The 27,062-nt window shown below is 50.1% G+C and overlaps 1 protein-coding gene across 1 annotated transcript in view; it reads right to left on the reverse strand.

Annotated features, from left to right (window-relative positions):
• Positions 1 to 19,470, reverse strand: part of ATP1B1 (ATPase Na+/K+ transporting subunit beta 1) — a 111,148-nt gene extending 91,678 nt beyond the window's left edge. The window contains exon 1 of the mRNA XM_075907047.2: positions 19,416 to 19,470. The gene's annotated coding sequence lies outside the window, so the exon portion shown is untranslated. The remainder of the gene's footprint in view (positions 1 to 19,415) is intronic.
• Positions 19,471 to 27,062: the final 7,592 nt, after the last annotated feature.

Here is a 27,062-nt window from a genome sequence, read left to right on the forward strand (position 1 = left end):
GGGTATCATTTCTTCAGATGACTGGTATCATGAGCTTTCGTGGGCATAGCCCACTTCTTCAGATGACTAGCCCACGAAAACTCATGATACCGTCTACATATTTTGTTAGTCTATAAAGTGCTACTAAACGATCTGTTGTTTTTATTAAATAGTTGTTGGCGTGGGACAGAGATAAGTGGGTGGGAGGGCCTTGCAAGAAACTCAGCAACATCCTCCTAATGTTTAACAGCTCTGCTAGCTTCCTATTCAGTGCAGGATCAAGGCGCTCTCTTGGAGCATAATTCTCCAGTGCCTTGTACCTAGTATTAATTCCACCTGTATAATTTGTATTGGTTACACCTGTGCAAATGGAGTGTAAAAGCTATATGACACCATCTAGCCTTCTCTTGTGCGTAAGGATTACTACTATGTTCTGCAGTCACTTCTGCCAGATGGCATAGCTGAGAAGAATGTTATTGCAGGCTTCCACAACGTTCCTGTAGAATAAGGTTGCATTTTTGTAAAAGAATCCTGGATTTAGGAACAGCACTTTAACTGATGGAATAAAAAGATGACTCTGCTCTAAACTGAGAAATGGATTTCCTACAGATCTTGGTCATGAGTCCCAGGAAACTGAAATGATGATGACTAATAATGGTACTGAGTTTGTACTTAAAGGAAGAGACCATCCTTCTGTTTGCAAAGCACCTAACCCAATGGGGTCCTGGTACAGAACTAGGGCTTTTTGGCATTACTGTAATATAAATAATCATAATCCAACTGGCTGAACTTTATACCAGTGTAAAAGACTACAAAGAGTGCAGGACAATGGAAAATCCATGGTGTGCCAGTCTCATTTATGGCTCTTCCCTGTCGCTCACCATTGCTCACAGCTGCTAATTGTCTCCCCCATACTCCCTTGCTATTTCTCCAACACACATATTGGGCCAACTCAGTCCTGGCTTAAGCTTTCACAGACCCTGCAAGGAAAGTTGTATCCACTTTACACCAAGGCTAAATTCAGTCTGATGTGTCTAATATAGTCCAGTGGAGTTAAAGGAACAGCCCTATTGTTTCCTCCCCAGCTATCCTTATTTATAGCTTTAATGTTGTCGGATACGAGATGCCACATCCACTCATTCAGCCTCTGCCTGGCCCATCTCCCTTGATATAAATCTCTAGTCTCTGTCGCTGATTTGTAAGCGCTTTTTTCTGAAGTGCCTGTTAACGGGAATGACTGTCCTGTATCTCACTGGCTCATCCAGTCACCCTCTCCTTTCTTTTCTTCTTTGACTATTTCCCTCTCATCATGAATGGTAGGAGATTTTACTCTGCTCAAGGATATAGTTTATGCAAAAGGGGCTATAATAGGGATGTAATAGTATAGTCAAGTAATTGATAAGCAAAAGTTTATAGGTTAATGCTATAGACTATACACATTTCCTCTCCCGCCTCCGCCTCCGCCCCCGCCAGTAAATATTTTAACAGGATGGCCAGCAGCCCAGCTCAGTCCCAGCTTGCACCAGGTCAGGGACCTACCCCTGCTGTGGCTCTGCATTTAAAGTGTATTAGGAGCCAGGCTGGCAGGCAGTTGTATGGGGTGGCAGCTGGTTTGCACTGGCTGTGGGCTCTGCCCCTTGGGGTCTATAGAATAGTCAACTAACCGATAGTCGAATTCATGAATTCCTATTCAATTAACTGATATTTAACATCCCTGTGCTGTACACCGGTTAAGCTTCATATGGCATGGTTTCTACTTTAGAAAACATCCCCCTCCCTCCATTCTTGTCTTGCTGAATACAATTTTTCTCTATGTGCCTTACAGTAACACTTACCCTGTACTACACCACTGGTTACAACCTTGAGACAAGGCACAAAAGGAACTCAGATAAGTGAACTTTGCAGTCATGGAGACAAAATAGAAGATTAAAAAAAACCAAGCAAAACTTTCTCCAACATGTAGATACAGCCACAATACAAAATTATAAAGGACTTCTACAGATCTGGGCTAGCAAAAAGCCTAGGGGGAGGACAGTGAGGATAATACACCAACTTGACTTTAAGCAAATGCAGAGCTGTGAAATAAAGGAACATTTCTGTACAGTCTGATTGTTTAATTACTCTCATCCCAAAGGATCCCTTGGGGTTTTACAGGATGTATGTACACAGGACTTGTTAGTGCCTGACGGAAGTGCAGCCACCTCTGCAGCGGAACATGGTTGCATCTTAACAGTGCCTAGCAATTTAGGGGTAGATCTACACTGCAAATAAAACACATGGTCTTAATGATGATTGGCCAAAATGAGTTAGCTAAATTTGGCTTAAAATAGCAGTGAAGATGTGGCAACTCAGCTTTTAATTAGGGTTAGCGGCTCAACAGCAAGCCCAGACTCCCTTATAGGCTTCTTCCTGATCCACTGGCCTAAGTTAAAAGCTGAGATCCCATTTTTTCATTGCCATTAAGATGACATGTCTCCACCCCCGGTAAAGATAAAGGCTGGAGTTGCTCCAGTTCTTTTTCAGATTCACTGACAGTTGTCTTAAAGAAACAGCGTGATATTTTAATATTTTGACAGCAAAACAATCATCTCCCACACTTGTGCAGAGGAGATACCTCCTTTTGGGACCACTGGAACTTTTGCAGAGCCCTTTCCTCTGTTCCAGGTGAGCGTGGGGAAGCAGGCAATCAGTTCTGGGAAGAGCCAGCCTCAGGGCTCAATGAAATTGAAGCTAACAAGAGCAAGCACCAAAGCTGTCTTAGCAGAGACTAGCCAACACTGGATAATGTTTTCAGAGCAGGTGTTTTCAGATTCTGGGTCACGGCTTGTAAGGGCAAGCCACTGGCTAGCCACAAGGTGCATTGTTTACCTGTGCCTCCACAAGTATGGGCAATCATAGCTCCCATTGGCTACAGATCACCATTCCCAGCCAACGGGAGTTGCAGTCACTCGTCCCTGCGGAGGCGCAGGTGAACAAAGCATCTCACAGGCAGCTGGAGGCTTGCCCTTACAAGTTGCAACCCGGAGTTTGAACACACATTTCATCCACAAAAGAGTGCTTAAAATCTAGTTTTAGGTACCTAAATCCTAGTTGTAGGCACCAAAGTGGCCCACAAAACCCTCACTCGGCTGTAGCCTAAAACTAGAAGTGCCTAAACTCATTTATTGCCTAAAATTTTCACTATAGAAGAGTCCCTTAAGTACTTACATTTCTGCCTCTGTGCCTATATACAAAGTGCCAGGATGCTTACATACTGCCTAAACCTCGTCTCCAAAGTGATCCATAAACCAGAAATAAATAAATAGTTGTTTTCCCTACCACATGAGATCTGCTTTGCCAGGCATGCTCTGTGAATCCAGGTCTCTGATCTGTGCCACGTGGCTGTCTGCTCCAACTCCCTTGGTGATCTTTTCACCTCAGCCTCACGCCACACCTGTTGGTTATAACTTCCTCTTCTTCCCTGTTGCCCTTCATTGTTGTCCTCCCTCCCCCTTCCTTTTTCTAGCCACACAGGTGATCATTCTTAACTAAACCCATCCAAAACAACAATGACAACAACTCATCCATGGCACTAATGTACTGTCATCACACGGCTTTCGCTCATATGCAATACCGCTTTTCCCCACCCCCGGTCTTCCTTGTCTAATCAGATTGCAGATTCCTCAGGGCAGGGACTCTGTACTACCCTGTACCAGTGCCTAGCAAAAAGGCCCTCCTTCTCACTAGATACTACCTACACCAAAAGAAGAAAGTTTCCATATGGTTGTGATCATTCTTATTATACAAGCACTCCATGGGCAATAATGCTGAATGTATTCATTCATACGCTCACCTCTGTACCTTCCGCACTACGAGCTGGGGGAAACTTGTGGTTCCTGATCACGCCATTGCTAGCCCTTCCCAGAGGCAAACAAACCCTGGAACAGCAGGCAGTTAAGGAAGTAATTGAAAGAGGGCCGTGTTTATTCCTTACCATATAAAATGAAAACACATTTTTGTGAGATAGGATGTTTTACAGGATGTTTTTGCTCTTCCCTGTCCATCCCTAATGCATTACTCCCAGCCTCTCTCTGGCCAGGCTCTAATTAGCTGCCAAATCTTCTCTTTTGGTCTTTCTTTTTTTAAATGCATTAGGGCCCAAGATTTCCAAGAGCACTACAATGAGGGCTCACATTTCCCTTACTATCAACATAAGAGGCTTATCTGATAACGGAGATGGGTATCCTGGGTACAGAGATGTTTGGAAACGCAGACCATAGGGTTGGCATCAGGAGCAGCTGAGAACTTACATCAGGCTTCATTTGCAGGCAATGAATGCTTGAAATTCTGACCCATGTATGGATCACCTGTCCACATCAGTTACACTGGGCACCTGGGAAGTAGCACCCAAGCACTTGCTGCCAAAGCATGAGATTCTAGGAGGGAGGAGGGCGGTCTCTTCACAGTGTGGTTTAGGTTAGCAGCAAGGGCAGAGAGTGACTTGCTTATTATCGGATAAGATTTCCACTTAAGACAGGAACAACAGCGAGGAGAATGGTTAATTCTTTGCACTTATCCCCAAAGAGCTCCACAAGCCCCTTTCACGCATTATTTTGTGAAGCTTTGCAGCACTCCCTGGCATCCCTTTGGCAGACAGAGGCATGGAGCAACAAAAGGTGCTTAAGCATTTAACTCTCCCTTTTAGGTTCCACAGCAGCTTGCAGTCGGTTGGCACTTAACCCTGTAGGTGCCTAAACTCACTTGGGGCCTAAATTTCTGCTGTAGATGTTCCCTTTGTGCCCGCCTCTGTCTCCGAGCACGTGCACTAGTGCCTTAGTCTAGTTCACCAGGATCCCTGGACCATCCAATCCACAGACCAGGGGAAGGCAGGTGGGCAGACACCCCTCTTTCCTCCCTCAATCTGGTAGGCATGCTTACGTCAGGCCCCCGGTTCAGATGTCATAGGGTGCAGCCGATCACTTTATGGTCTGCAGCCCAGAGGTTAGAGCATTCAGCTATAAGATCAGCAATCCAGGTTCAGTTCCCTCTGTGATGAGAAGAAAGGATTTCAGAAGTCTCCCCTCTCTCAAGTGTGTGCTTTAGCCACAGAGCTGCACGGATTACTTCACTAGTCGTTAGGCCGGAGAACGTGAGGGAGAATGAACAGAACGTGGAGGTTAGGGCTGCCCCGTCACCCCAGGCAGCGAGACACCTAAGGTTCAGTGGTCTCTGCTCTTTGGATTATTTATTGACAACGGAACAGTGTCAGTAGGGGAGACTGAGGGTACGTCTACACTACAGCGCTAGTTCGAACTAACTTAGTTCGAATTAGTTAATTCGAACTAAGCTAGTTCGAACTAGCGCATCTAGAACTAAAAACTAGTTCGAACTAGCGTTTTGCTAGTTCGAACTAGCGCGTCCACACTGATTGGACGCAGGGGGGCATTTAAGGGCAGCTGAAACCGGTTCTGGCAGGGCATCAGGTCAGCAGTTGCTTTGTGTGGCTGCTGTCTGAGGCTATCTGAGGCTCGTGCTTAAAGGGACCCCCCCTGGACAGCCGGTTCTCAGCTATTCCTGCTTGCTTGCCAACCTCGCCGAGGGACAGCAAAGCGTCGGTCTCTGTGCCCGTCTGTGTCGGTGCTTCCCTTCGGGGGGGACCGCCGCAGGTGGCAACATGGAGCCACGGCTCGCCCTGCACCTTCTGGTGCACGTTCTGGACTTGCTGCTGCAAGCCTGCCAGCAATGGCTCGAGGCTGCCTGGCACCACCTGGGGAACGTCAGCCCCCTGCCTCTCCGCCTGGCCGCCCTGGGGGCCGTGGAGGAGCCGCGGCGGCGCCCCGGCACCGGCGTGCCCCGCCGCATCTGGCGTCTGGACACCAGCAGCGACTGGTGGGACCGCATCGTCCTGGAGCACTGGGACGACCGACAGTGGACCCAGAACTTTAGGATGAGGAGGGACACCTTCCTGGAGCTCTGCGAGTGGCTCGCCCCTGCCCTGCAAAGAAGGGACACTCGCATGAGGCCCGCCATCCCCCTCCAGAAGCGGGTGGCCATTGCCCTCTGGAAGCTCTCCACGCCGGACAGCTACCGATCCGTCGGGAACCAGTTCGGCGTGGGGAGATCCACTGTCGGAGCAGTGCTCATGCAGGTACGGCGCTCGTCGGCCACCGAGCCGGGGGGGAGGGGGGCTGCGAGGAGGGGATGGGCCGCCCCAGGGACAAAGGGGGGGGCGGGAGGAGGCGAAGGCGCCCCGCACCGGAGGGGTCGGGCTGTCCCGGCCGTACTACACGCCGCCAGGGGGGTTGCTTCCGGGAGTGGGGCGCGGGGCACTGCCAGGGCATGAATGCTCCCAGCCACCCGGGCGCCCCACTGATTGACGCTTTGCTGTGTCTCTCTCCGCAGGTGGTCAAGGCCATCAACCGGGTGCTGCTCCGCAGGGTGGTCCGCCTCGCCGACCCGGATGCCGTCATCCGGGGATTCGGCGCCCTCGGCTTCCCCAACTGCGGGGGGGCCATCGACGGGACGCACATCCCCATCCGTGCCCTGGAACACCAGGCATCCCGGTACGTGAACCGCAAGGGGTACTTCTCCGTCATCCTGCAGGCCGTGTGTGACCACCGGGGACAGTTCACGGACATAAATGTGGGCTGGTCCGGCAAAGCACACGACGCACGGGTGTACCGGAACTCCTCCGTGTGCCAGCGGCTGCAGGACGGGACCTTCTTCCCCGACCGCCACATCAGGGTCGGGGACGTGGACATGCCCGTCTGCCTGGTGGGGGATGCCGCCTACCCACTGCAGCCGTGGCTCATGAAGCCCTACACGGGGCACCTCAATCCCTCCCGCCAGGCCTTCAATAACAGGCTGAGCAGGGCCCGCATCGTGGTGGAGGGGGCCTTCGGGCGACTGAAAGCCCGCTTTCGATGCCTCCTCACCCCTCTGGACCTGGCCGAGCACAACATCCCTCCCGTGGTGGCGGCATGTTGTGTGCTCCACAATTTGTGTGAGCGGAAGGGGGAGGCTTTCTTGCCAGCCTGGATGGCTGAGGCTGACCGCATGGCTGGACACTACGGTCAGCCCCGCACCGCCGCCGTCCGGGAAGCCCAGCGGGGGGCCATCCGGATCCGGGAAGCCCTGCGGGAGAGCTTCCAGGTGGAGGAGGAGGAGGACTGACCTCTCCCTGCATGCCCCACCGGGGCCTTCTTCCACCCTACCCCCCCCCTTCCCCTTTCCCCTCCCTATCGACTGTACAATAAAGACACCTGTTTTTCAAACAAAAACGTCTGTTTATTTCAGAGAACTGGGGTGGGGGAGGGAGGAATGAAGGTGGGAGAAGGGAGGGGGAAACCTGGGACGAGGGAGCTGGAAGGGGAGGGGAGGGAAGGGAGGAAGGGAAAGGAAAGCTCAGGGGTGGGAGTCTGGGTGCCTCTCCCGTCTCGCCACACTGCGGGTCCGGGGGCGTCGGTGGGGAATGGTTGTGGAGGGGGGGGCAGAGAGGACAGGGGGTGTGGAGGAAGCTGGAGCGGAAGCAGGAGCGGAAGCAGGAGGAGCAGGAGGAGCAGGGGGAGCAAGAGGGGGAGCAAGAGGGGGAGCAGGGGGAGCAAGAGGGGGAGCAGGGGGAGGAGGAAATGGAAAGCGGTCCAGCAGGCTCTGGAGGTGGCCTCGCAGGGCACGTCCCTGCTCCTCCAGGGCCTCCAGACTCCTCTGGCGCAGCCTGAGGTCCTCCTGGACCCAGTGGTCCTGGAGACGGAGCTGTCGGTCCAGGAACCGGAGATGCCGCCTCTGGTAGTCCTCCTGGTTCCTGGCTGTCCTGCTTGCCCGGGCGCGGGCGGCTGCTGCAGGTGGTGTGGTGCGCCCTGCAGGCCCCGGTGCTGCAGCTGTGGTGCAAGAAGACCAGCGGTCAATTACCCCAGGGGCCCAGGTGTGTGAAACCCAGCTCCCCTCTGCAAGGCCAGGGCCCCTGCAGGATCCCCAGCTGCTGCTCCGTGGTGGGCAAGGCCCAGGCGCACGGTCCCGGGGCTCCCTCTCGCCCCAGCCCCCCGTACACATAAGGGGAACACGAGGGTACTCACAGGTGGACGCCTCCCCGGCCTCTGATGATGCAGGCGAGCGGCTCTGTGGGGTGCCTCGGGGGTCCCGGGTCCTGGGAAGGCTGGCGGCAGGCTCCTGGCTCTCAGAGCCCTCTTCCTCCTCCTCAGTGTCCAGGAGCGGTCCCTCTGCCCCGGGGTCAATCACGTCCCGGGGGGCAGGGACGGCATGAGGCCCCAGGATGCGGTCCAGGGCATGGAAGTGGGGGCAAGCCTCCGGGTCAGCCCCTGGCAGGCAGGCCCGGGAGTAGGACTGCCGCAAGTCTTTAATCTTGCAGCGCACCTGCTCCCGGCTGCGCTGGTGGCCCCTGGCGGCCAGGCTGGCAGCCATGCGTCCATAGACGGCCGCGTTCCGGTGGCTAGTGCGGAGATCGTGGACATTTGAGGCTTCCCCCCAAACCTCGATGAGGTCCACGATCTCCGCACTTGACCAAGCGGGCGCCTGCCTTTTGCGCCCCCGGGCAGGCTCCCGGGAGCCGCCAGGCTGGTCGTGGGGAGCAGTGGAGGGCTGGGAACCCTTGGATGGCTGGCTCATTCTGTGGCAGGTGCAGGCTGTGCAGGCACGGGTGCTTGCAGCCTTGCAACTGGCACAAAGTGAGTAGCCAGCCCGTGGCCCTTTAAGGGCTCCGGGGCCGGGAGGGGGGCAATAGAGTTTCCCTGGTGTTGGCCAGAGTGGCCACCAGGGAAACCTGGGAAGCCTTAGCCTCCCACTAGTTCGAACTAAAGGGCTACACAGCCCTTAGTTCGAACTAGCTAGTTCGAACTAGGCGTTAGTCCTCGTAAAATGAGGTTTACCTAGTTCGAACTAAGCGCTCCGTTAGTTCGAATTAAGTTCGAACTAACGGAGCGCTAGTGTAGCGCATAGGAAAGTTAGTTCGAACTAACGTCCGTTAGTTCGAACTAACTTTCTAGTGTAGACATACCCTGAGGGAATCCCTACATTGGAATATCCCAGAGCTCACTGGTTAGAGCTTTCTCCTGGGAGTAAGGAGACCCATGTGCAAATCTTTTCTCCCCTCAGGCAGAGGTGGTAGAATTGTATCTGTCTCCAACATCCCAGCTGAGTGCTCCATCCATGGGGCTTAGCGTTAGAACATGGGCACACCACCGCCTGCTGCCCCCGTGTTATGTGGAGTCAGGCAGGCTCCTACCAGTCCCTCAAGAAACAAATGAGGCACCTCCCTCCAGAGTGCAGGTTCCTGGCTCTGGATTGCAAACAGGGAGAGATATCGAAGTCTAGGGTGACCATATTTCCCAAAGGGAAAATGGGACAGCATGTGGGGCTGATCCAAGGCCCACTACCCCATAGAGCTGGCCCCGGCCAGTCACCAGAAGCTGCTCTGAGATTGCCACTGGTCACTCAAACACGGTCAGCCCCCTGCTTGAGCTAGGGTTGCCAACTTTCTAATCGCACAAAACTGAATGCCCTGGCCCCGCCCCTTCCCTAAGGCCCCACCCCCAATCACTCCTCTCCCCCCTCTCCCCACTCAATTTCAAGGGCCTGGGGCAGGAGGTTGGGGAGGAAACTCCAGCAAGGGCTGCGGGCTCCTGCTAAGGTCACGGGGTTTGCAGTGCAGAAGAGGTCTCCGGGCTGGGGTAGGGAGGTAGGATGTGGCCTCCAAGAGAATGTTTGGGTGTGGGAGGGGGGCTCAGGGCTGGGGCAGTAGTGTGGGCTCTGGGAGGGAGCTAAAGTGTGTGTGGAGGGGAGGGGGGTTTCTGACCTGGGCAGGAGGGGCTTTGAGGTGCAGGCTCTGGCCAGGCAGTGCTTACTGCTTCTTGCCCAGGGAAGTTGTGGAATCCCCATCTGTGGAGATATTTAAGAGTAGGTTAGATAAATGTCTATCAGGGACGGTCTAGACAGTATTTGGTCCTGCCATGAGGGCAGGGGACTGGACTCGACCTCTCGAGGTCCCTTCCAGTCCTAGTATTCTATGATCCTGTGATTCTACCTCAGGCAGCTCCTGATCCGTGAGGCTAAAGCAGGAGCCCTGGAAGGTAGGTATTGGCACGCCCCGCCCCTAGGTGTACAGGTAGCTAAGCAACTATTGCCAGTGGGAGTTCATGTTGAGGGCAGGGGCAGCACATGGCAATTCTCTGATTGCCCCACTGACATGCCAGCTGCTTCCGGGAGCTGTACGGTGCTTAGGCAGGCAAGGAGCCTGCTCTAGCTCTGCTGCACTGACTTGACTTTTAACAGCCTGGTCACTGGTGCCTTCTGAGGCCACCAAGGTCCCTTTTTCAACTGGGTGTTCTGGTTGAAAACAAGACACCTGGCAACCCGTGTTGTCCCTAGAGCCGTTTCTCCCCTCTCTTCACCCCACCCACCAGTCCAGCCTCCCCCCTGCACGGGGCTGGCATCTTTGCTTACCACCTCCCTCCCTGACATGTTCGTTACGCTTCACCTCACTTTTTGACAAAAGTGGGCATTTGTCCCATTTGCTTTTGCCAATCAATTAGCAAAAAGGACAAGCGGCGTCTTTTGCTAAAAGTGTTGGGACGACTGGGACAGGGCTTAGAAAAGGGAAGGCCATGGTTAAAACAGGTCATCTTACACAGGTCAGGTGTGTCCCTGCAGACTAATCTCCAGTGCTTAGGACACCCCCTTATCACCAGCATCTCCAAAGTATGACGACCTTTGCAGATGGTGTTCAAAGACATCTTTCTCTCCCCATTCATTGTAGAGGAAGCTTCAGTACCTAAGTGGGGACCACTGGAGAACAGGTGGAATATGACAGCCAAGAAATCAAGAAAGGTCTAAGTGTGATGGAAATTAATTTTGATTTAAACAATGTAAGTCACTGGTTTTGTTAGTAAGCCCTAACTCAAACACCCCAGACACAGTTGGAAGAAAATATATTGGTGTTAACGTTCTATAATCCTTTCCTTTCAATTAAATTATTAAAAAACCCTCAGTAGATATTTCTGAGACAGCATTGCTAACTCTAAGAATTCAAAAGCATCAGCCTTCTCAAAAATCATGATTGGTTTTTAAAAATCCCACAATGTAGAAAAATAATAGTTTGAATTCTTGTTTATTTACTTTCTGGTTTTTGAGCCTTTACTGTTCGGCTGTGTCTACATTGGCATCCGTTTCCGGAAAAGGGATGCTAATGAGACACTTCGGAATTGCAAATCCGCGGGGGATTTAAATATCCCCCATGGCATTTGCATTTACATGGCTGCCGCTTTTTTCCGGCTCGGGGTTTTTGCCAGAGAAAAGTGCCAGTGCAGATGCGATTTTCCGGAAAATAAGCCCTTTTCTGGAAGATCCCTTATTCCTACTTGGAATAAGGGATCGTCCGGAAAAGGGCTTATTTTCCGGAAAATCGCGTCTACTCTGGCGCTTTTCTCCGGCAAAAACCCCGAGCAAAAACCCCGAGCCGGAAAAAAGCGGCAGCCATGTAAATGCAAATGCCGCGGGGGATATTTAAATTCTCCGCGGATTTGCAATTCCGAAGTGTCTCATTAGCATCCCTTTTCTGGAAAGGGATGCCAATGTAGACATAGCCTTCATGTTTTCAGGCTTTGATCCTCAACCATGAGGATCAAAAGATTTTCTTTTTTAATGAAATATTAGTCATGTAGTTATAGGACTCCAGGAGCTGGGGCTTTAAAAAAGATCCTGGCTTCCCTGTTTTGCTGTTGATTTCAGTGATGGCAGGATTTCACTCCAAATACCTGAGAGTTGGCTATACTGCCAGACACGTTCTCTTCCCCTCCCACAGAAAATCACCCAGCAAAGCCAGGTGCGGCAGGGCACCTCCTTTATTTTCCCAGATTCAGCATTTTCCCCTCAGGCAACAGGGGCCTGGAGCAAGTCACTCCCACTCCAGAGCGTTTTTATTACTCCCCACATGGGTAATATTTATTGGCCTTTACAAGGTGGGCCTCAGGGTAGGCCTAAGCCCAAGCAGGATTCTTCAGCCAAACAAACAAAAAAGCAAAGTCATAACAGTAGAAGAGAATACTTCTCCAAGCATTGCCTTGTTATTCTGGCCTCTGGATGCCAGTCCTTCCCCAGTCAGTCAGTCCGTCTGGCCAGTTGCTTCTTCTAGAGAGCAGCGTAGCCTTCTATCCCCCCAGCAGATGGGTCTTCTCTCTGGCAGCCCTCAAATGTCCCAGCCTGACTTGAGGTAAGTGCTTTTCAGCTCATGGAGAAACAGGCCTTTAGCATTTTAGGGCTAATTGACTGGCCTGCCACAGCTCTCTAGTAGCTGCCAAACTGGACTTTGTCACACAGGAAAGATCTCTGGTATTTCTAAGGTAACAAAACTTCCTTTTATAAAAACCAGACAAGCCTGGTGTGTTTTCTTCGTACAGCACGAGGAAACACAAGAGAACACGAAGCCAGAATCTTTTTCCTCTTTGCAGGTCACCTTCAAGAGCAAGGCCTGGCAAGTCTGTAAATAACACTAAGTGCCATTATACAGTTAAAAAGCCACCTTGATTTACTGATCATAATCCTAGAGTTGGCTGAGCTTCCACACTTTATCTCAATGGAGCCTGGCAAAGCTTAGACTCCTTTAACCCTGTGACGACCCAGGGGCTTGGAGACGCCAGTCAGTGTCCTGATATCCTGTTCTCCAGGGAGATGGTCCAAATCACTTTCCACCCACCTCCAATATCTCCCCTTCCAGCTGCCAGGTCTCTCCTGCTTCACTTCTCTCTCTGCTCAGCTTCCCTCTCTTCCTGAGGCAACTTTACCTCAGCAGGCCCCCCCAGGAGAGCCTCAGTGGCCCTACCTCCAAGTTCTCATGACACAGTGAGCCAGATGCAATCCCGCGCTATGGCTAGGGTGCTGGGGGAGCCTGTTTACTTTTCTTCTATTCCACTGCTGCCACCAGTGGCGCAGAACATTTTTAAAAGCAGGGGTGCTGGGCCTCTTGTCCCTGTCTGCCCCCACTCCCAGCTGAGGCCAAGAGCAAAGCCCCAGCATGAGGGGCCAGCAGCCGGAACCCAGGGTGCTTGCTGCAGAACTCCTGGCATGCGGGGCAGCAGCCATGCTGGTGTATGGGGTGGCAGCTGGGACCACATGCGCGAGGCCGGGAGCCCAGGGGTGCTGCAGCACCTATACATGGCTTCTGCTGAGGGACCAGGCATGGCCCGACCTTATGCTTGGCACTGCCATACAGAGAAATCACTGAGCCTGCTCTGGCAACACCCAAACATTTCCTGCGTTTTGCCCACCCTAGAACAATTCCTGCGCTGGAGCGCCTGCAGGGAGCCAGCTTTGCACTGGAAGGAATTCATTATCAAGGGCTCTGGGAGTCCATTTGTGACAGCTGTGCTGACGGCACCATGGGCACATTCCCCTTTCCGATTCTAAATGTCAGTCCCAAGGGGACACTCAGAATCAGGCCTGGTTCAGATTTTGGGGGCCAAAGGTCAGAGTAACTACACCCATGCTGCTCCCCCAAGGTGCAGACAAGGATATGCAGGGATTTGAACTGACTGAGCTGAGGTTTACCCCCTGCTGGCAATCAGTGCAAACTCTGGCTTCCCTTGTCTATGCTTAGGCCATGGCTACACTTGAGAAAGGGTTTGTTTTTAATTAAGCATGATGTGAAATATGACTTAGCATCTTTTATAGACGGGGCAAGGTGTGTTTTACAACATCCCTTTTAACATATTTTTACATGCAACTGTCCTGTCCTTTCCTGAAGGCAACACTGTGTTAGATGCTAACAAGGTGCATTTTCCCAGTGCAGCGACGCTGTGAGGTGCACCCCTGGCACAACTACAATAGATAACTACCCATGTCTACACTGGGAAGGTTGGGCGACAAAAGTGTTGACAACAAGCAAAAGTGAAAAATGGTCAGACTGGGTTTTTTGCCTTCATGGCTAAATTGCTAGCTTTCCCGTCGACAGATAGAGCATAACTCATAGAATAGAATACTAGGACCAGAAGGCACCTCGAGAGATCATCAAATCCAGTCCCCTGCCCTCATGGCAGGAAAAAGAAACAGGTTGAACCAGTCTTACAGCTCATACCTGGAGGGCGTGCAGTCTGCTGAACCACCTCTCTCCCCACAAAGCAATGTGGGTAAGCATCCCACAGTGCAGTGTTGTGGGAAGGCAGAGATGATCCAGGTGCTTCTTGGGATTTTCTCTGAGTTCTCCCACAACATTCTCAGCTGCTGGGAGCAGCCTCATGAGTAGCTCTGTGAGCTCTCCATGCTGAGGAATGTCAAAGCAGCACAGCATTCTCTCCAGCCCTCCCCCTTGCAGCAGCAGTCTGCCTGCTGTTGTGTTTCTAGCAGGGAAGAACGGGAGCATTCCAATGATTTGCTCTTTTTATTGGTTCCCCATATGGAACAGCTCTGTGCACACTGGCTCTTTAATTCCAACATTTAGTCTCAGTACTGTAGATGCTTAAATAGTCATGTCTTAGGCTGCTTTGTTTTACAGCAAAACTGATCACTAAAGATACTTCCCAGAGCTTTGAAAGGGGAGGGGGGGGGTACATGCCTGCAGGGCAGCAGAGATCACAAAACCCTGAGCACAGCCATCAGGGCAAGTATTGTGGGATACTAGCGGAAGTCAGTTTTCTCGACAAAGCAAACAGCAGAGTCCACACTGAAGGAAGGGAAAAAGACTAAAAGTCTCTTGCAGGGGTAGAAGTTTTTGTTGCCAAATCTGGATGTTTTTCCCAGCAAAAGTCACATTGTAGCATGAGCGCTCTTACTGTTTTGTCAACAAAAGTCAGTTTTTCGTGACAAATGTGCCAGTGTAGACAAGAAGGTTTAACATCACTTCTGAAAGGAATACTTCTTTCCCCTGCCTACCATGATGTGTGTTCATCCCCAGTTCTGTAACCCCAAACAACCTAGCCCAGGACTTCCTGCAGCTTAGCTCTGACTGCACACCTCCCGGCAGGTTGGCATTTAATACAGCACAAATCTTGAAATCTCATGTCAGTAGAAAACCACTCTGAAGTTCAAATGCACAATGGGCTCCTACTGCTGCTGATTATTAATTTGTTGATTGACAAAAAGAATTGCCAGGGATGCAGAGGACAGAAGTAATAAAGGGAGCACTTTATTTTAAAGGATTTAAAAGAAAGATATGGGATTTCAGCAACTTCCAGTAGAAATACTTCACAAAAGAGGCTCTGTGCACACTGGCTCTTCAATGCCAACATTTAGTCTCATTACTGCAGATGCTTAAATAGTCATGTCTTAGGCTGCTTTGTTTTATAGCAAAACTGATCACTAAAGATAACAAAATAGAACAGTAACAGCAATTATGGCAAGGAAATTACAGAAGCATGCAGTTAATAAAATTACAGACATAACATAAAATAGAGAGAAAGAAAATGCCCAGTAAAGTAGAAAGATTGTATTATATTACTTTCCTAATAGTAAAAGAAAATTAAGATTGCAAAGTCAAATACTCAGAAGTGAGGAAATGCCAGCATTAAGGTTGCTTGCGCAATCTTAATTTGTCTGGTTGAGCATATGCTTTATGAGCCAGACTTTAATTGAATGATCACGTGATATTTTTTCAGACAGCACCCTGCCTCGTTCTGTACACAGGATGGATGGCGCTCACTGGATGGGTAGTTTATTCAATATATTTCTTATCCTCCTCATTCAGTGTGTGGCTCCAGGCCTTATTTACTGCGCACCATCCACACCCTGCTCCGACTGCATTATTATTAATAACCTTGTGGGCATTTCTACCATATCTTAGTTTTTTTTCTTTACAACATCCCTGTGTGGTGGGGGGAGCAAGGAGAAAGAGGTGGTATTGTCTCCCTTTAGCACACATGGAACAGAGATTAAGGTGAAAACAGTTAAAAATATCAATTAATTTTGGTTGCCCAATTTAAGATATTTAGCACCCCATTTTTCAGAGTACTTAACATTATATAAAAACTTCAGGGGTAGCCGAGTTAGTCTGTAAGGGTACATCTAGATTACCTTCTTCTTTCTAAAAGGAGATATGCAAATTTGGTGCTAATTTGCATATCTTCTTCTGATTGCTTTTTCGAAAGTGTCTTTTTTTTAAAGTGAACAGTTTAGACAGGAGTTTTTCAAAAGAACCCCCCTTTTTTGAAAGAACCCTTCTTCCTTAAAAAAGGAGGCGTACAGCGTTCTTTCGATAAAACTCCGTCTAAACTGTTTTCTCTTTAGAAAAAAAATGGTATTGAAAAAGTGATCAGAAGAAGATATGCAAATTAGCACCAAATTTGCATATCTCCTTTTGAAAGAAGAGCGTAGTCTAGCTGTACCCTAACAAGAAAAACTTAAAAATCAACAAATAGTCTAGTAGCACCTTAAAGACTAAGGGTATGTCTACGCTTGCCCCCTAGTTCGGACTAGGGAGGCAAATGAAGCATACCAAAGTTGCTAATGAAGTGCGGGATTTAAATATCACGCACTTGATTAGCATATTCGGGGCCGGTCGCCATTTTAAAATGCCGGTCACCCTATTTAACATGCCGCATGTAGACGCGGTAGTCCAATCCAAAACCCTTCCCTCGAATTAACTGTTACTCCTCATTGCACGAGGAGTAACAGTTAATTCAAGGGAAGGGTTTTGGACCGGACTACCACGTCGACACGCGGCAAGTTAAATCGGGCGACCGGAATTTTAAAATGGTGACCGGCCCCGAATATGCTAATCAAGCGTGGTATATTTAAATCCCGCGCTTCATTAGCAACTTCGGTATGCTTCATTTGCCTCCCTAGTCCAAACTAGGGGGCAAGCGTAGACATACCCTAACAAAACATGTAGATGGTATCATGAGCTTTCGTGGGCACAGCCCACTTCTTCAGATGACAGGAGTGGGTTGTTAACATTATATAGTACTCTATGGGTGTGTCTACAGCGTGACAAAAGAGCCTTGACTGGCCTGGGCCAGCTGACTCAGACTTGCGAGGGTCACACTGTGGGGCTCTAAAATTGTTGTGTGGATGGCTCAGTTTGGCACTGAGACACTGACCCTGGGAGAAGGTCTCAGGGCTTGGGCTTGGGCTTGAGTCCAAGTGTCTACAATGCACATTTTAGCCTCCTAGCCTGAACCCTGGAAGTCCCAGTCCGCTGACCGGGGCTCTGAAACTTGGCGCCATAGGGGTTTTTTGTGACAGTGTAGACACACCTTGTATGTCCTGCGCACAGGTCCAATGGCCTTCAGCAGTGGCCCTGAAGGGCCTAGCAGTGCTGCAGCTCAGATGCCAGGGTCCCATGCTGGGCACCCAGGCAATGAAGACTGCGTGGTGGCTGCAGTGGGAAGTCTGGTAATGTGACTTTCCCAGGGTCATGCCTGTAAATCAAGAAGTCAGAAATTGGGGAATACAGGTTGTACCTCCCTGGGTCTAAACCAGGGAATTTGCAGGACCAGAGAAGGTCAGTCCCGACCCCTCTGCTGATGGTGCTTCACTCTGGGGGCAACAGAGGGGCCAGCTCCTAGGGCTGCTGGACCCTCCCAGCCCCTGCCAATGGTTGCTGAGCTGTGCTCCTGGCCCTTAGCCATGGTACTCTGCAGCCAGCCTGCCTCTTCCCCCAAGCAGCCCCCTCCCTCCCTGTACTTGAATGCCATAAATCCGCTTCTTGCAGCACTTGGGAAGTTCTGGAAGGATGGGGGAGGAATTGCTGAATGTGGGGCCCCTGGTTTTCCCCCTTGAGTGCTCTGGCCCTGGAACACCCACGGGGATGTCGGACCCTAGATGTTGCTGGACGAAAGAAGTCTGGACTAGAGAGGTCGAGCGGGTACAGATTTAAGGTGGAAAGCTCAGTTTTAACTTTGCCCCCTCTTGCTCAGGCCTTAAAATGAGGCCTCTCCTTGTCCCGTTTGCAGCGATCGATGACGTAAATGAAGTTTATGGTTCCCTGCAAAGTGGAATTTCTTAAAGAACCCAAAGCAGTGAGTTACGGCTTCCCCTATGTACTTAGCGCTCATCAATGGGAGAAATCTGCCTCGCCTCCCGGACTGATCCACCCCTGCAACTTGGGGCTGTGCCTCTGCAAAGGAGGGGAATAATCAGGACAGCTGGCTGATTCGTGGGGGGGAGGGGCAGTGTTCTTTCCTTTCCGAGCAGTTGGACTGTGGTCCCCCGGGAAGGACAGAGCCCGGAAGCATTTGAGATCACACGCTGACGTCCAGCTTGAAAGTGGAATTGGTTTGTGTTTGCCCAGCTACCTCTCTTCCCCTTCACTCCTCTGCCACTGGGCATTAAGCCAGGATGTCCGTCGGGACAAAGAGTTCCCCTGCTGTGACCTGGACATGACAGGGCAAGAGGCTTTGCAGTGCACAGGTGAGCCGTGCCCCAGCCACTTGCTCTGAGTGACCAGGCACTGCTGTCTATCCCTGTTCCTCTCCGAATGTTGACCTGTTGGTATGGGAGGGACAGTGGCTGCTCGAGGATGAACCCTGCCACCAAAAGTCCGCTCCTGTTAGCCCTAGGAAATGGGAAGGGGGGTTACCCCAGAGAAATCAGCCCCTGCCCCTCTCGTGTGATCTGCAGTCATGCTGAGGTTAGGTTTGAGAGGCCGTGGGGGAGCTCAATGATTCCAGTATCCACTGGTTCCGGTAAAAATGTTGTTTTTCCAGCTTCCATTGATTTCACCCTCGCTGCTGGGATTTTCATGGCATTGTTGTCAAATGCTCCTTTGGGCTTGTACTTTCCCTGGGTCCATCCCTTCGCTTCCACACCCATCTCCCACCCCTACCTCCTGGATCTTCACCTCAGGGCGTTGGGTGGGCAGAACATAGCTTCTGTCAGGTGGAAGATACCCTCCTTTGATTCCCTGCTTTGGGGGCTCAGGCAAATCAGTCAGTCAAGCCCCAGACACACAAACTGCAGCAAACTCCAGACTCTGTGGGGCCCATGCTCCCTTTTGCATGAGTCCCTTCCAGTCAGATTCCCTGAGGCACTTAAAGCTCCTGTTCTCCCTTTGAAATGGATCAGATGGAACATAGGTGTTATCTTTATAAGCCTTTTATTATAGTATCTCCAAACCATCTTTCCCAATCTGCTCCTCTCCCCCTCTCAACCCCCCCCCCACCCCCAGAAAAACCATCAGTAAGGCTCCACCGTTGCAGGCTAAATGTCCCTTCTCCGCAAGAAAAGATGCCAGATCCACACCCTTGTCTCTTACAAGTCCAGGCCTCTGGTAGCACAACCTCATTCCTGGCTTTCCTAGCCAGGGCAATTGAGAAATAATTCCAGAATTCACATTCCCAGCACGTCAGGCTCCATGCAGCACCCAGCATTTGGTCCCGCAGCACTCAGCCGTGGGACAAATCTTCATGGCCTCACTGGGCTAAGGATTTTCCTTGGGTTATCCCCCTGTTCACTTCCCAACTTCCCACTCTCCTCTTTCACTCCCCACTCACCCAGACTGGTACCCACAAAGCACTTACCTGGCTGGAGGAACTCTTCTGAATTCCTGTCCCTTTCTTGTTTCCCACACTGCCATTTTACTCTCTCTTCATCAGTTTTCTCTCTCTTTTCTGTCTCCCTCACTCTCTTCCATGTGGCCTCTCGAGGAGCACTGGGTACCCAGCTGCTGTGCTGAAGTCTCAGAGCCCTTCTGGGATGGGAAGCCAAGTTTTATGTCTCACTCAGATGCAGTGCTGACCTCACAGGGCGGGGGTGCGACATCACAACCCAGAGCTGAGATGCTGTCTTTGCCACCTCCTTCTGTTGTCAGGCATTTTATTCACTCAGGCTTGGCTATAGACTGACTGACTTCTTCCCTCACACCTTGTTGGCTTGGATGGTAGAGCAGAAAATGTCTCTGAGCTTTGGTTTCCCTTCTTTCAAGTCACTGGCATGGCCATTGTCTCTGGGTTCATTGTGGGCCTGGCACGCGCCACTTTCTCCTTCTATTTTGTGACTCCAGATTCCATAGTGTGTTCGGCTTCCTTTTATTTTCTGCTGCACTGAGGGATCTTTGCAAGTAGGAAGGTTCTGGTTAGGAACTAGTAGAATTCTGGCCCGTTTTAATTTCTGATTTCCCCTTCCCCCACTCAGTGGTAAATATATTGTCTTTATGTCTGTTCAGTGTTTTGAGTATTATTTCGTTCGGAGGTTGGGTGTTTGCTCTATAATTCTGGAGGCCAGCAGGGTTAAGTGCTGCAGTATCCATTTCATCCATTCAATCACAGCATCCTGTCATCCAGGCAAGAGATCTCCCTTTCCATTTTGGGGTCTCTGATGGGATTCATGGGGCCTCCTGTCAAGCCCATGGTTATCCCCCCCCCGTTCACTGTCTAGAGATCCTTCCCATGTTTCCTTTCTGCTCTGGTCCTTAAATAACTCCTCTTTCCTATCACCCCATCTGCTCTGCTAGGGTTGCCAGATGTCCGGTTTTCAACCACAAAGCCAGGAACGCCCGGTTGAATAGAGACCCTGGCAGCTCTGGTTAGCGACTATTGAAAGTCCAGTCAGTGGCACAGCGGGGACCTGGGGCTAAGACAAGCTCTCTACCCGCCTTGGCTTTGTGCAGCTTTCGGAAGTGGCTGCCAAGTTCCAATGGTCCCTAGGTGTAGGGAGGTTCTGCCAGTGTGCTGCTTCCCTATGGCAGGCGCAGGAAACAGGGCAATGGTGTTTGGCATTGTGCGATTAGAAAGTTGGCTATCCTATGCTCTGCCTTACGGTCAGGAGCTTCTTTCTCCTTCTCACTGTCTGGGCACAGTAGAAGATCACTGAGAGCCCAGGAGAGACAGGCTCCATGGTGTCTGTTTTGGTGTCTAGTGCCATAGTGGCTCCTAGTAGCTGAAAGCAGCATTTTCAGGGCAAGTCCTTCTTAGCCCTTGCATTCCCAGGATGGCGCATGCTCAGTCGTTCTGTGGGGATGGCGCATGTACCTTCCAGTCGGCAGGTACGTGCTCTGTGGGGCCAGAGCACATTCAATGCAGACTGAAACTTTGGAGAATTTAGCTCCCAAAATGTAATACATCTCTACTGAGCATGTGCAAACAGATTTTTTTTTTTTAGGCTTTTAACATGTCCACATTTGAGCATGATTTGACGGGGTTGCCAAAAGGCACACCCTCTTTGCAGGGTGATACCCTTTGGTCACAAAACCTGGAGGTGCTGGACTTTCTGAAGTAAATGGCTATAAGAATTTTTCAAACATGGGCAAAGCAACATATTTTTTTCTCTCACTTCCTTCTGAGAAATGGCTGATTGTTTCTGCTGAGTTTTTAAATAAAATAAAAATAAATCAGAATTTATCCTCAGGCATGGAAAATTTCAACCTGAACAGTTAAAGGTTAGTAAAGTTTATGAACAACTGAAAATAGGGCCTTATAATGGAAAATGTTGGGCAATCTTAATGATAGGTTAAGGCAGGTCATGCTGTCTATAGTATGTATGTATTTGAAAAGGCCCTAGTGATAGGTGTCTCAGAAGAAACTCAGAGATGGTGTCAGCGTTAACTATAATAGAACAGTGTTTAAATACTGAAAGTGAAGGCCCAATTTAGTAAGCTAAAGAATTTTAAAAAGTAGATAAAAAGTAAAACAAAATAGGAGGAGACAAAAGGCTTAGAGAGTTAGTTCCTTCCATCTGTCTTTGCTGTTTACAGCAAGTCATTTGAATATAATTACTTTCAGCGGTGGAACCACTTAGTACTCAGGGCAGGACTTGTTTGCTCTTTTCTGCTTTCAGCTAAGATATGGCTATTTGCTGTCTGGCTCCAAAGGCATTTTTATTACTTCTTTCTCCCTTTTCCTTCCTTTAAAAGGCAATAAATATATAGCTGTATTTTTTTTTTTTTTTTTGCCATTCATGTAGTGTTGTTTTTTAAATCAGTGGACCAGCTTTTTAGCCGGAATAAGTTGGAGTAGCTTCATTTACATAAACTGAGGAGCAGTGGGCAAAAACTGGCCTGCAGGCTGTTTGCGGTTTGCCAGGGTTAGTCTCTGGTGGGCTGCCGACACTATATTTACCTGTGCCTTCATGGGTACGGGCACTTGTAGCTCCTGTTGGCTGTAGATTGCTTTTCCCAGCCAATGGGAGCTGCGGGAAGTGGTGTCCTGTCCGCTTTCTGCAACTCCCATTGGCCAGAAACGGTGATCCATAGCCAATGGGAGCTGCAAGCACCCGAACCTGTGGAAGCGCAGGGAAATAAAGCGGTGGTGGCCTGCCAGAGGCTAACTGTAGCAAACTACTTTTGTCTTATTGCCCACCCCTGACCTAACTCAAACAATGGATTTATTTTATCTTGGAAATTTACAAATAAAAATCTGGAGATTAGGATAGCTGTTATACAACCTTCACCCAGTCTCCCATAATTGGACAATTATAGCGAAGGACACTCCACGCCAGCTTAGTTTATCAATACATTATATTTGAATGAGGCTATTTAGATACATTGTTCGTTGCACTTATTTGTTTTACAGTGTATGACTTGGCTGATATCAGTTTGTCTATGTTTAGATTTTTTAAAAAGTCCATTCCAGCAATGATTGGAGGGTCATTGTAACAATACAGATTGGACCTCCCTGGTCCAGCACCCTCAGGACCTGAGCTGTCCTGGACCAGGGAGTTTGCCAGACCAGGGGAGGTCAGTGCTCTCCTGCGGGCTGCCCTGCTCCCAGGCTTCTCTCCCTGAGGCTCCCTACCCTGCCCTGCTGCTGGCCCCCTAACACTGGCACAGCACAGCTCTCCACCCTGCTGCCTGCCCACTGCCCCAGCATCTCCCACGGTTCCCGGTGGGGACCGCTTGGCCACTGCTGGCCACATCACCTCAGGGTGTTCCCTGGGGTTCCCATCTGAGGCCACCTGGCTGCTGCTGCTGAGGTTTCCCCAGCCAGGGTGCCCAGCCATCCCACTCCACTGCTAGGGCTGCTGCTGGGGATTATTGCTGCCGCCTGCCTCTACCACACCACTTCAGGTAGGGGTTTCTCCAGCAAAGGCTGCCCAGTCACCCCAGCCCCACTGTCACCAGGGGTTTGCCGGGATTCCTGGTTGGGGCTGCCCAGCTGCCAACAGCTCCACTGTGACTGGGAGCTCCCGGCTGCCTAATGGCCCCACTGACACCCTGGGTTCCCTGACCAGGGTGGGGGCTCCTCAGATGCCTCCTGGCCCAGCCGAGGCTCCTCAGCCCCTGTGTTGCTCCTGCATCCAGAGCTCTTTGGTCCAGCAACATCCATGGCCCTGCCGGACCACAGATGTTGCCGGACCAGAGAGTCCCAGATTTGGAAAGTTCAGCCTGTAACCGGTTGGCTAAGATTTTTATAGAAGGCAAACCAATGCTATTCCTAACTTCAAGGCCAATGGGTCATACAAAATGTGATCACTTTCTACATATGTCAAGATGTGGTAGCATCTTACATGCGTTTTACAGAGTTTCCAGTTATTATATTTTCTGAGACATACAGTGCACTCACAGAAATAATTGAAGAATTAATTCCTCTCCAAAGATCGGATCTGAATATAAACGCTGACTTGCTGTATGTGATTTTGTAGCTTTTGTGAGGAGAAAAGAACACGCTCTTGAAAATGTCATCTCAAAGGATGCAGCTACTTCTGTAAAATTCAGGACCTTCACTCTGGTTTTAATGTTGCTAATTCAGGGCTTGATCCTGCCAGGCTTACTCAAGCAAAACTCCTATTCCACTTGTGGGGCCAGACTCCTAGATAGGCTGGTGTGAGGAGGCCAGGGTTCAGTTGTAAACCTTCCTGGGGGCAGGGACTCCTCTTCAGTGCTGATTCCAGAGGAGAGGCAGTGAACAGTGTAGGAAGGGGCAGGTTGGTGGGATGGGGGGGAGATATGGGGGAGGGGGGGAATTCCCATCTGTACAGTTGCCCAGCCTCCCCTGCCTGGGCATACTCCCACTGTCACATGAGGGACCGTGTTGGCAAAGGCCTATGCTTATAGCAGAGCCTATTGCCATGAGTTTGTGTCCTTTGTCCAGAGATCGGGATAGTCAGCTATTAAGTCTCAAACGTTGGTGTGTGTCCTAAGTGAACTGCCAAGCTTGACTATTGCTGATTATATCTGAGACTACTCACTTAACTCTGGAAACCTCCCCCCCACCACCACCACCACCTTCTTCTCAGCTATGACATGAGATAGTTGGATGGTCTTTTTGCTCCAAAATGTTTAAAGTCATGTTTTGACTTGAGCGCCTGCCAAGATTTGGGTCCTTTACTGGTGTATCCGCCAGGGGGCGAAAATGATGTTGGAGCCAGTTGTATCTTTCAGTCTCTCTTGTGTGTTTACAAAGGGTGGATCCATTGATCCTGTCTCCCTGAGCACAAGAGGAAGCAAAGAGCAGGAAAAAGTTTCTTTGCTCATAATTCTAAGCCCCTTTCCAGTCAGTGCTTTGCTCTAGATCTGGGGTTTTCAAAGCTGGATCACAGGCCAGCCCGGGTAAGCTGCTGGCAAGTTGCAAGATGCTGTGTTACTCTAAGCGTCCATAGACACGGAGACTCGCAGCTCCCACTGGCTGCTGTTCCCAGCCAAGGGGAGCTGTGGGAAGTGGCCGCCCAGCCCATGTAGCTTCCCATGATTCTCCTGGGCTGGAAACGGTGAACCGCAGCCAATGGGAGCTGCAAGGCTAGCCTAAGGTAATAACTCTACTTTAAATGTATATTGGGCCTATTCATGACTTTGAGGTGCTGAGCATCTTGCAAGGTCAGATCTTAGTTGTTAAAATTCCAGTTCATGTGACTCATCATTCATTGTCTAGATCAGTGCATATGAGGCCTGAATATTAAAAGGATTCTGCTTTCCTCCAAGCACCTGCATTTTCCTCTTACTGACAGAGCTTTTCTCGTGGCTTATTATTGTGATTATATCTGACAAGGTGTATTAGAATGATGGTTTAGACTAATGAGAAATTATGTAAGGTCACGCTACTATTTTTAAATGGAACACAGATGATGTGACTCTGAACAGACTGACATAAAAGGAAAAACTAAGTCTCAGCAGTTCAAATGTGTTTTTACTTGGGAAAAACAAGATGCAAACTCTGTTGTGATTCTGCTCAGCCACTCCTGTACATGAGAGTGTGTCTGGCTAAATCCTGCATAGCTTTGGCAATTGTACTTTGAAGAGTATGTTTCTGTATGGAGACAGCCAGTCACTATCTCTCCTTCCCACTTTATACATTTTGGAAATGCTGTAAGGGAATTTGCTATGCTGGGGAGTCTTCTTTATACCCACCGAGCTGGCAAGCTTCCCCATTCTGCCCCACCTCATGCACCTCAAAGGGTTAGAGAGGAGTTTAATCTCTAGCTCGGATAATTGCCCCTAGTGCTCAAAGCTAGTTATGTGTGGGGGTGCAGAGAGGGTTGCTGGAGACTTTGGGTATGTCTATAGTGCAGAGTTGTTTTGGAAAAACGGCCGTTTTTCGGGAAAAAACTTCACTTATGTCCACACATACAGTCGCAATTGCGTTCTTTCAAAACAGAATCGAAAGAACAGAGGGGACTTTCCGACTTGGTAAATCTCTTTCTATGAGGAAGAAGACTTTTTCCGGAAGAGCTCTTTCACAAAAAGGCATGCGTGGATGGGGAAGAGGGAGTTCTTTCAGAAGAAGAGGAAAGCGGAAAAAGCACAGATGCCCTGGTGACCACTCTGTCCATAGTAATCACAGCTTACATATGAGAGAGCGTCCATTCAGTGTGGACACTATCTTTCGAAAAAGCAGATCACTTTTTCTATGTGCTTTTGCTGTGTGGGCGCTCTCTTTCAGAAGAAGTTTTTTCGGAAGCTCTCTTCCAGAAAAGCTTCTTCCGAAATAAGCCTGCAGTCTAGACATAGCGTCTGTGACCAGGGAAAGGCTTGGTAGCATAGTTCCAAGGGTGCTGCTTGCATTCAAAGCCTGAATCCAGGGAACCTTTAAGGAGAAGTAGCCTCCAAGAGGAGTAGACTCCTTCTCTCCTTCACCCTTCATTTTAATATCACCGGTTTTCATCTGCTATTAGGCTTGTCTGTATTGGCTGTAATTGACAGGAGTCAGCTATCCCAATATAGCTCCACATCAGGAGCAGGGAACCTTTTTTGGGTCGGGGGCCACTGACCCACAGAAAAATCAGTCAGAGGCCGCATGCAAGTGTGAAGCAAAAAAAGAAAACAAAATGAAAAACAACCTTCACCGTCATGGCCCCCAGTGGAGAAGCAGAGAGACACTCCCCATACTCCCCTCACACACCAGAGCTTAAGGGGGCTCAGACTAGTAGATTTTGTGTGCTCCAGCTCTGTGATGGGGTGGCCGAGGGGGGAGCTGGTGTGCCAGTGCAGCACCAATGCTGTGGGGAAGCTATGAGCCTTGGGGGCTGGATCCAGGCAAGCCAATGGCCGCACAAGGCCCCTGGGCCTGAGGCTCCCCACTCCAAATCTACATGGTACCCATGCTAAGGGGCTGCACTATATTGGTTTTAAACCACTTGAGTGATAGAAAAGCTCTGTGCAGACCCATTGTTCCTGACCAGCCTGGTCACAAATCTCTGTGGCTATGTGTGGTTTGGTGTCCTAACCTGAACAAAAGCCTGCAGTGTGCTTATGTTGAATGGTGGGGGGCAAACTATCACCCAGAGAAGAGCCAGCTTAGATGACATAAAAATCCCTCACCCTGAATCCAAATTGGAGTCAAACTATTTTGGCAAGGTGTAAGGCAACGGTGGGGAACCTACGGCCCAGGGGCTGGATGCGGTCCCAAGCTTGCCCGAGGCTTGGGGCTCCTCTCCCAGCCCACTCCTTTGCTCTTCCTCCTGCTCAGATCCCACACCTGAAGCCTACTCCTGGCAGCTCCTCCCACACACTGAAACCCTAATTTTTGGCCCCACAAAATCTGTTAGGCTGGGCTCCCCTAGGCTCTGGTGTGTGAGAGGAATGTGGAGAGTGCCTTTCTCCTTCTCAGTCGGGGGGCCATGTCAGTGAGGGGTTGGGGTTTTTTTGCTTCTCACTTTTGTATGGCCTCCAATTGATTTTTCTGTGGGTCAGTGGCCTCCAACCCAATAAAGGTTCCCCACACCTGGCTTAAGGTTTAATTACAGCGCTATCTTCAGAGTTCTCCCTCAGTTCTCTTTACAGCTCTCTGTCTAGAACT

This window comes from Pelodiscus sinensis, chromosome 1 (assembly GCF_052426305.1).
Source record: "Pelodiscus sinensis isolate ZL-2025 chromosome 1, ASM5242630v1, whole genome shotgun sequence".
Lineage (NCBI taxonomy): Eukaryota > Metazoa > Chordata > Testudines > Trionychidae > Pelodiscus > Pelodiscus sinensis.